The 10,780-nt window shown below is 38.8% G+C and overlaps 1 pseudogene; it reads right to left on the bottom strand.

Annotated features, from left to right (window-relative positions):
• Nucleotides 1–2,598: 2,598 nt before the first annotated feature.
• On the bottom strand, nucleotides 2,599–4,259 carry LOC133756788 (aldehyde dehydrogenase 1A1-like; annotated as a pseudogene).
• Nucleotides 4,260–10,780: the final 6,521 nt, after the last annotated feature.

The raw sequence follows: 10,780 nt of genomic DNA, 5'->3' as shown, positions 1-10,780 counted from the left end.
GTAATCAATAGAGAACTGGTGTTCCATGGTAATATAACACAAAATAGACTATAACATTAAAAACTCTTAAAAGAGATGAAAAAGGGCACTATGTAAAGATTAAGGGATTATTCCAACAGGAAGATGTGACTATAATAAATGTATATGCACCTAATTACAGGGTGCTTGACTACTTAAAAAAATCTTAGTAGACCTAAAGGGAAGCATAGTCTCCAATACAATAGTAATGGGAGCCTTCCATACCCCACTTTCAGCAATGGACAGATCAACCAGACAGAAAATTAGCAAGGAAACAACAGTTAATTGACACAAGAGACCAAATGGATATAATGGATATCTACAGAACAGTGGCAGAATTCACATTCTTCTAATTGGTGCATGGAACATTATTTAAAATAGACCACATGCTAAGCCACAAATGAAGTCTCAGCAAATTCAAAAAAATTGAAATCATCCCATCCATCTTGTCTGACCACAATGAAATGAAGCTAGAAATCAACAATTCAATCTTGCCTTAAAAAAAAAGAAAAAAAAAAGAATCTCTAGAATAAACATAAACACATAGAGACTGAAAAACATGCTCCTGAATTAACAGTAGGTCATATAAGAAATCAAAAAAATGCTGAAAACAAATGAAGATGACAATACATCTAAAGCAATCTTACACAACAAAAACAAAGCTGGAGGCATCACAATACTTCAAGTCATACTACAGGGCAATCACAGTCAAAACAGCCTGGTACTGGAACAAAAACAGACTTGCAGACCAATAGAATACAATAGAAACTCCAGAAAACAATCCATACCTCTACAGCCAACTTATATGTGATAAAGGAACTAAAATCATTCCATGGAGCAGAGGCAGTCTCTAACAAATGGTGCTGGAAAAACTATATCTCCATGTGCAGAAATATGAAACTAGAGCGCCTATCTTACACCCTACATAAAATGCACTCAAAATGAATCAAAGGCCTAAATCTAAAACCAATACCATTATATCATCAGAGAATATTGGAAACTGTGAAAGACATTGTCATAGGCAAAAATTTGTTGGAAAAGACCCCAGAAGCAGAGGAAATCAAAGCCAGAATTGACAAATGGGATTACATCAAGCTGAAAAACTTCTGCAATGCAAAAGAAACACTGCGAAATGAAGAATCAACTAACAGAATGGAAGAAGTTATTTGCAAACTGCTCAGCTTATAAAGTGTTAACATCCAGAAAATATATAGTACTCAAGAAATTCAACAATAACAAAATGAATAACCAGTAAAGAAATAGGCAAAGGACTTAAACATGCAGTTTTTGAGAGAGGAAATTCAAATGGCCATCAGACACTCGAGAAAATGTTCAGGATCACTAGTCATCAGGGAAATGCAAATCAAAACTGTAAGAAGGATTCCATTCACTCCAGTTAGAATGGCTCACTTACAGACATTAACAAACAAAAAATGCTTGTGAGGGTGTGGGGAAAAAGGTACCCTAATCAACTGCTGGTGAGAATGTAAACTGGCACAGCCACTCTGGAAGACAGTGTGGAGATATCTCTGAAGTCTGAATACACCCACCATATGATCTAGCCCTCCCAATCCAGGGAATTGACCCAAACCAAAAAATTCAATACATGAAGGAATTTTCTGTACCTCCATGTTTACTGCAGCCCAATTCACAATAGCTAAGATATGTAATCAACCCAAATGTCCATCAACTGTTGGCTGTATATAGAAATTGCGCTATATATACACTATGGAGTACTACTCAGTTGTAAAATAAAAAATGCAAAAGATGAAATCCTGTCTTTTGCAACAAGATGATCACAACTAGGAAGCATTATACTTAGTGAAATAAGCCAGTCTCCAAATAATAAATACCATATGTTTTCTCTGATCTGATACAACTAGCAGAATACTTGAAATGTAGTGTATTTGAGCGAAAGACAATTAGAGAATGGATGATTGTTTACAGCCCTGTCTCTTTCATTCAGTAACAATCTTTTATTTGGTTTTGCTTTATTTTGTTTTGTTTTGTTTCTCTTCATGCTATTTACTGAACTCTTCTAATTAGAGAAGCATTAACTATATGATTACTAAGTAAACTGATAATAGATCATTGTAAAAATTAAGAACGGGTATCCAAGAGAAAGGGGGAGGGTTAGAGCATGCCTGGGAGGGAGGGGGAAATCCATTTTTTTCCTAAATCTGTATATATTAAATATATGAAACGTGTATAACTTAAATAAAAGAAAAAAAAGAAAATGAAGAAAAAGGCTGGTTTTGATTTCATTTTTTTCATGCCAGGTTGTTTTAATAAGCTTTCTATTCAGATTACAGCTGAATACTGCAGGCATTACTCATTCGACAAGCAGACAGGGCATTCTAGGAACTATCTCAGAACACTGAGGTCTTCATAACTATTGGGAACAGAGCAACTTGCTCTGCAGTTATCGTCTATGTTAAGCACTTGAAGGAATCATTAAGGGAAAGAGGCTAAATGACTACTGGTTCTCTTCTATAAAGTGATTTTCCTGAATAAGTAGCTACAAAAAAAAGCACATGACTATGACAGAGCTAAAGAGAGCTTGTATGTAAATCTGTGCTTTCTATTTCGTCTAGGACCTGGGGTTCACATATCAGAAAGCAAATGATTCTTCCAATAAGCTGCCTATCAAGACTTTATTGTGTAGCATTAATACTAATGTGATTAGTTTATGTTAAAGAAAATCAGGAACAGAACAATTGAAGGTCTAAAACACATTCTATTTGTGACTGCTGCTGATGTGTAGCCATTGCAGAGTTGTCTCTCTGAGAAATTCCTTTACGAGTTCTTTTGTGAGATTTTCACTGTGACCATCTTGACCTCTGTATATTGTTGGAGACCATATTCTCCCAGTTCTTGTCCATTTCCAGACATCTTGAATCCACCAAAGGGGACCTGGGCAGATAACACGTGGTAGCAATTCACCCACACTGTTTCCGCCTGCAGAGCTGAGGACACTGTTTATCGAGGTCTTTGGTAAAGATTCCAGCTGATAAGCCATATGTAGTGTTATTTGCTCTCTTGATCACATCATCTAGAGATGTAAACTTCATGATTTGCTGTTCTGGTCCAAATATCTCCTCTTTGGCAATGTGCATCTCATCTGTCACATTGGAGAAAACTGTGGGCTGGATAAAGTAGCCTTTATTCCCCCATGGGCCTCCACCACATTCCAGTTTGGCCCCTTATTTCTTCCCACTCTCAATGAGGTCAAGAATTTTATTATATTGTTCTTTGTCAATCTGAGGGCCTTGGTTTACTTCTGGGGCCAGAGGATTTGCAAGAAAATACTTCTTAGCCCTCTCAACACTCCTTCAAACAAACTCATTGTAAATTGATTCCTCCACAAAAAGCCTGGATGCAGCTATACAACACTGGCCCTGATGGTAGAACACCCCTTGGTGTGCAAACTCAACATCATCGTCCAAGTCAGCATCAGCAAACACAATGCAGGGGCTCTCCCCCCACCCCCCAAGCTCCAGGGTCACCCTCTTCAGATTGCTTTTCCCAGCAGCTTCTTTGATCAATTTGCCAACCTCTGTTGATCCTGTGAAGGCAACTTTGTTTATGTCCGTGTGGGAAGAAATGGCTGCCCCTGCAGTCTGCCCATAACCAGGGACAATGTTCACCACGCCAGGGGGAAACCCTGCCTCTTTTATTAAAGACACCACATGAAGAGCAGTGAGGGGAGTTTGCTCTGCAGGTTTCATGATCACAATGTTTCCACAGCTCAGGGCAGGCCCTATCTTCCAAATGAGCATAACCAATGGGAAGTTCCAAGGAATGATTTGGCCACATACACCAACAGGTTCATGTCTTGTGTAACAAAAAAGTCTCCATCCATCGGCATTGTGCAGCCCTGGATCTTGTCAGCCCAACCTGCACAGTAGCGTAGGGTTTTTATACAACCTCCTAAATCCATCAGATATACGTTGGGAAACAGTTTTCCAGCATTCAGTGACTCCATAGTTGCCAGCAGCAGGCGATCTCTTTCAATTAAGTCAGTAGTCGTCCCCTCTCGGAAGCATCCATAGTACTCCATGGAGAGCCAATCTGAAAAGCCTGTCTTGCTGCCTTCATGGCCTTGTCAGCATCTGCCTTATCTTGTTCTTCAATCAGGAATATTTGCTCCTTGGTGGCAGGATTAAGGACAGGGAATTTCTTGCCGCTCACTGAATCATGCCATTCATTGTTTATGAAGATCTTGGTTTATTGAATCTTCAAGTTGGTGAGTGGGGTAGGTAAGTCTGCCATGCCTGAGGACGATTTTTCTGGTTTGGCTCCCAGAACACAGGTGACAGGCTCAGCAATTTGGTTCTGATCTGATTTCATTTTTTTAAAAATAATTTTTATTTATATTAGCTGAACTTGAATTTTGAATATAAAATTCTTAAAGAATCAAGGGAAATTTGGAGAGTCTTTAAACATGAAGGATGCACAATTGTGCCATAAATGGCTCTTAATCTGATACTCAGTTATTGTTTTTCATTTCTCAATTATAATATAAAAACGTCATATTTCCTAGCAGAATGCAGAAATAGAATATAATAATTAAACAAGCACTCAGCTTACAATGAGTATCACAACAGATGTTTCCATCTCTGGAATTATCTGTCAACAAGCACTTACAGACATTGCTTTCTCTCAATCCAAGTAGTTCTGGTGAGCTCTTGATCAAGAAATTTTGATCACAAAGGTGATCATGTGATCCAGGTAAATGCATCAGGTTTCCCACTGTTTTGAATTTTAAATACATGGTAGTATCCTAAAGTTATTGTATGCTGTTTCCAGTAACTGATATCCCAGGCCTATCTTAATTCTTTTCATTTCAATGCTAGTGTTTTATTTGGTGAAGTACCAATGATATCTTTCCAGTACTTTATTTTTCTTGAGGTAGCAATAAGTAATCTATTTTTTACAATCAAACATCTGACACACCAAATATATCACATATACACTATTATCTTCAAAGTCCTAATAACTAATAAGTACAGTGAACTCTTCAAAAATCAGTAAATTAGATAGGAATTAGAGAACTCCCCAGAGTTCTGATTTCTGAATGATGCCCTTTGTATTAAATGCAAAACAAACATTTTCGTAGTGGCAGGAATTGGTATATCATGGGTTATTAGTGTTCTTCCTCAACATACAGATAGATCCTGAATCTTCAGGGGAACCAAACTGGTTCACTTTAGTGAAACATTATTTATTTTGGAAAAGCTGAAAGTGTTTGATGACAGTAGGGATTTGTTTTCAAAGTTTTTTTAATACTTATTTATTTTATTTATTTATAAGGCAGAGAGAGTGAACTCTTCCATTTTCTGGTTCACTCCCAAATGACTTTATCAGCCAGGGTTGGTCTAGGCTGAAGCCAGAAATCAGGAGCTTCCTGTAGGTCTCCCACATGGATACAGGGGCCCAAGTGCTTGAACCATGCTCTTCTGCTTTCCCAGGCCATTATCAGGGATCCAAATCAGAAGTGGAGCAGCCAGGACTCAATCTGGCATTAAAATGGGATACCAGTGTTGTAGGCAGTAGCTTAACCTGCTGCATCATAGCATTGTCCCTGGGATTTTCAGTTTTGTGCATTTCACTTTTTTAAAACTATCTGAGTATGTTAAATGAGAAATACTATGTAAAGGAAATAATTGTTGGCAACAATATATCATTTTCTAGTTTTTATGTATTTTGTTTTACTCTCTGCCTGTCTCCCAGAATTTCTCCATCTTCCACTTAGAGAGCTCCAAGTGCTGTTCTCCAAATATCCCCACTCACCAGTGTCTGCATCACCTTGGGCTCACAATCTCTTACCTGATTTTCTGAGGAGATGGCGCCTGTCTCCTTGCTGTGTTTCCACCATTCCTACTCTGCTCTTAAGGTACCTCTTTACTTCCCCTGGCATGGACCCGAGCAATCTCTGGTGGACTCCTGGGCCACTCCACATGAACTTTTCTTGATTCTGCTGCCTGCTTGTAGACTCTCCACTCATTGATTATCCCGTTTTCCCTGCATGACTCAGAACATCCCGCTGCAATACAGTCATTTTCTGTGCTTTTTAAAGATTTATTTCATTTAGTTGAAAGACAGAGTTACAGAAAAAGGTAGAGTGAGTGAGCGAGTGAGAGAGAGAGAGAGAGAGAGAGAGAGAAGAGAGGTCTTCCATGCACTAGTTCAACCCCAGATGACCGCAAATGTCAGAGCTGAGCTGATCTGAAGCCAGGAGCCAAGAGAGTCTTCCGGGTCTCCCATATAGGTGCAGGGACCCAAGGATTTGGGCCATCTTCTACTGCTTTTTCAGGGCACAGCAGAAAGTGGGATCAGAAGTGGAGCAGCCGGGACTTGAACCTGTGCCCAGATGGGATGCCGGCACTGCAGGCTGGGGCTTTATCCACTATGCCACAGCACCAGCCCAAGCTATCTGCTTATAAAACTCGAACCTTGAAAGCTCATAAATTTAAATCAATCAATCAATTTGGGTTAATTAGGAAATTTACAATAAGCTTTCATCTGTAATTTCCATACCAGATATGAATCTATAAATGACAAAATGATGCAAGGGACTTAAGGCCTATTATGTGTTAAAAGTCCAGTGTCCTACCCTGCCCAGTAGATCTACAGATTCAGTGCAATCCAAATTACAACCTTCATAAGACTTTTTCTTAGAATTTGGCAAAATGGCTCTAAATTTATTTAGAAAAAAAGTAACCAAATCGATCTTGAAAAAGTAAGCCATAACCCACTGATTTAAGAGTTATTATGAAGCCAGAGTTGACAAGAATAATATCAGAACAGTATGGAGAGCCCAGAAGTAGTTCCAAAAACACACAAATAATTTTCTTTTTTTAATTAAACTTTTATTTAATGAATATAAATTTCCAAAGTACAGCTTATGGGTTACAATGGCTCCCCCCTCCCTTAACTTCCCTCCCACCCACAACCCTCCCCTTTCCAGCTCACTCTCCCTTTCCATTCACATCAAGATTCATTTTCAATTCCCTTTATATACAGAAGATCAGTTTAGTATATATAAAGATTTCAACAGTTTGCCCCCATATAGCAACACAAAGTGAAAAAAAATACTGTTGGAGTACTAGTTATAGCATTAAATAAGAGTGTACAGCACATTAAAGACAGAGATCCTACATAATATTTTTAAAAATTAATTAATTTTCTATGCCATTTCCAATTTAACACCAGGTTTTTTTTTCATTTCCAATTCTCTTTATATACAGAAGATCAATTCAGTATATAATTAGTAAAAATCTCATCAGTTTGTATCCACGCAGAAACACAAAGTGTAAAAATACTGTTTCAGTACTAGTTATAGCATCAGTGCACATTAGACAACACATTAAGGACAGATCTCACAAGGGATGTAAGTACACAGTGACTTCTGTTGCTAACTTAACAATTTGACACTCCTGTTCATGGCATCAGTAATCTCCCTAGGCTCTAGTCATGAGTTGCCAGGGCTATGGAAGCCTTTAGAGTTCGCTGACTTTGATCTTATTCCGATAGGGTCATAGTCAAAGTGGAAGTTCTCTCCTCCCTTCAGAGAAAGGTACCTCCTTCTTTGATGGCCCTGTTCTTTCCACTGGGATCTCACTCCCAGAGATCTTTCATTTAGGTCTTCTTCTTTTTTTCTTTTCCATGGTATCTTGGCTTTCCATGCCTGAAATACTCTCATGGGCTCTTCAGCCAGATCCAAATGCCTTAAGGGCTGATTCTGAGGCCAGAGTGTTGTTTAGGACATCTGCCATTCTATGAGTCTGCTGTGTATCCCACTTCCCATGTTGGATCTTTCTCTCCCTTTTTGATTCTATCAGTTAGTATTAGCAGACACTAGTCTTGTTTGTGTGATCCCTTTGATTCTTAGACCTATCGGAGCCATCGAATGTGAACTGAAATTGGTCACTTGGACTAGTGAGATGGCATTAGTACATGCCACCTTGATGGGATTGTATTGGAATCCCCTGGCACATTTCTAACTCCATCATTTGGGGCAAGTCTGATTGAGCATGTCCCAAATTGTACATCTCCTCCCTCTCTTTTTCCACTCTTAAATTTAACAGGGATCACCTTTCAGTTAAAATTTAAACACCTAAGAATAATTCTGTGTTAATTACAGAGTTCAACCACTAGTACTAGAACAACAACAACAAAAACAACAACAAATACTGAAAAGGATAAAGTATTACATTGTACCTCTAGAGTCAGGACAAGAGCTGATCAGTTCATTGTTTCTTATAGTGTCCATTTCACTTCAACAGGTTTCCCCTTTGGTGCTCAGTTGTCGCCGATCAGGGAAAACATACATAACCCTACCATACAACCCATCCATCCCACTCCTTGGAATTTACCCAAAGGAAATTAATTTGGCTAATAAAAAAGCCATCTGCACATTAATGTTTATTGCAGCTCAATTCACAATAGCTAAGACCTGGAACCAACCCAAATGCCCATCAACAGTAGACTGGATAAAGAAATTATGGGACATGTACTCCATAGAATACTATACAGCAATCAAAAACAATGAAACCCAGTCATTTGCAACAAGATGGAAGGATCTGGAAAACATCATGCTGAGTGAAATAAGCCAGTCCCAAAGAGACAAATATCATTTGTTTTCCCTGATCGGCGACAACTGAGCACACAAATAATTTTCAAGAAACACATAAAAATAATTCAATGATAACAAAATTTATTTGATAAATTATGTTGAATAACTAAATATCTGCAAAAATGAAAAGAATAGAGCTATGAGCAAACAACATATTTCTGTAACTTTTATTTACGCATATTTCCTTGCAAACTCAAAAAAAATTAAGATCCATTGAAAATAAAGAAATTTCGAGGTTGTTCAACATGTCAAGATACTACAAAATTGATGCACCTGGAGAAAATACAAAAGCTCCATGCTCCCCACTGATACCACCACCCCACCATACCTTTCTTTACGTATCTCTTCCATCTGCCTGTGCTTGAGTTGTATCTTGTATAATAAACTGGCAACAATAATTAAAATGTTTCACTGAGTTCTAGAAGTCTTTGTAGCAAACTGAGTCTGCATAGAGGCTCATAGAAACAAAAAATTTATAATCAGTCTGTCCAAGGTACAGGAAATATGGACTTGAAGAAGATCTTGTGGAACCAAGTCCTTCAACTTATGGGATGTGAATTCTGTAGGGCACTCAGCTGGTTTCCAGACAATCAGATAATTTGTTCCTTGTGTGAAAGAATATATACATTTGATATTAGAAGTATGTGAGTATGAAGAAATAGGATTTTGTCAGAATCAGAATTTGCTAGAATGGACATGTTTCATAGAAAAGTGGTTTGGAATGAGAAAGGTGGGAGTTGGGGGAAGATACCAGGAAACTTTCAGTCCTGGGTGGGCCACATGGTCACTCATGGTGTGAAGCAATAATGGGACTATAATCGGTTATTAAAGGTAAAAGTTATTGAAGGGATATAGGTGTGGATTCAACTTTCAGGGAGTCGGTTCACTAGATAAATAAGGAAATTTAAACTAATGAAAAAGTGAAATACATAATCTTATTTTTTGTAACATATAATAGCTAAAATGTAATTAAACAACAAAGTTAGTCAGACCTTGATCACTGATCAAGCTCAGAATTTGGGCAGTCTGAACTCTGATCACTAGCCTCAAAATAGCCCCACTGTAAGGAAAAAGTGCCAGGACATGACAGTAATGACCTCTGGTCACCAGGAAAGAAGTAAACATCAGAGGAGGGAAAAACCATGAAATTATTGATACCAAGGGATATGGTGTGAAGGAGCTGCTCCAGGTTGTACATTGGCATCATCGGCTCCCTGATGAACTATTTTCAATATGATGTAGCAGTCATTTTTTCATTATTTTAACTAAAATACTCATGAGGAGTTTCTTGTGAGGGAGGTTTATTTTGTCTTATATTTTGGAGGTTCATGGTTCAGTGTTAGGAGGCCCATCATCTGGCATCTGGTAGAGGCTGGTACTGGTGGAGTGTGTGTGGAGGAACAATCCCACACTGAACCAGGAAGCAGAGAGAGAAACTAGACAAACATGGATTCAATAGCTAACCATCTTTCTGGATCTACTTTACAAGGGCAAGCTTCAAATGATCCAAATACCTTCCACTTGCCCCATTGCCTAGTCTGCCATAATTAGATCCAACCTCTACCTTAATTCAGCCATGAGCATTAGTCCATTCACTGTTACCTCTGGGGCTTAGATGTCTGTATGCATTTGGAGAGCCTTGTTCTATTTAATCCAAACATGTCCTTCTCATATACAGCACACAATGCCCCATCCCCTCAAGACCCCAGCTATTAACTCAGTCCAACATTAAATAAAAAGTCTATAGTCTTAGCTGAGATTCATGACAAACTCCCTTAGCTGTGAATATCTACAATCAAAAGCAAGTTACTGCGGCCAGTGCTATGGTGCAGTGGGTTAAAGCCTTGGCCTGAAGCAGGAGGCCTCCCATATGGGCACCGGTTCTAGTCCCGGCTGTGCCTCTTTTCTGGTTCAGCTCTCTGCTATGGCCTGGGAAAGCAGTACAAGATGGCCCAAGTCCTTGGGCCCCTGCACTCATGTGGGAGACCCGAAGAAACTGCTGGCTCCTGGCTTCAGGTCAGTGCAGCTCTGGCCATTGCAGCCATCTGGGGAGTGAACCATCGGATGGAAGATCTCTTTCTTTGTCTCTACCTCTCTCTGTAACTCCGTCTTTCAAATAAATAA

The sequence above is a fragment of the Lepus europaeus genome, chromosome 3, assembly GCF_033115175.1.
Source record: "Lepus europaeus isolate LE1 chromosome 3, mLepTim1.pri, whole genome shotgun sequence".
NCBI classification, from domain to species: Eukaryota; Metazoa; Chordata; class Mammalia; order Lagomorpha; family Leporidae; genus Lepus; species Lepus europaeus.
The sequence above is the reverse complement of the archived record's forward strand: the minus strand, read 5'-3'. Positions and strand labels throughout refer to the sequence as shown.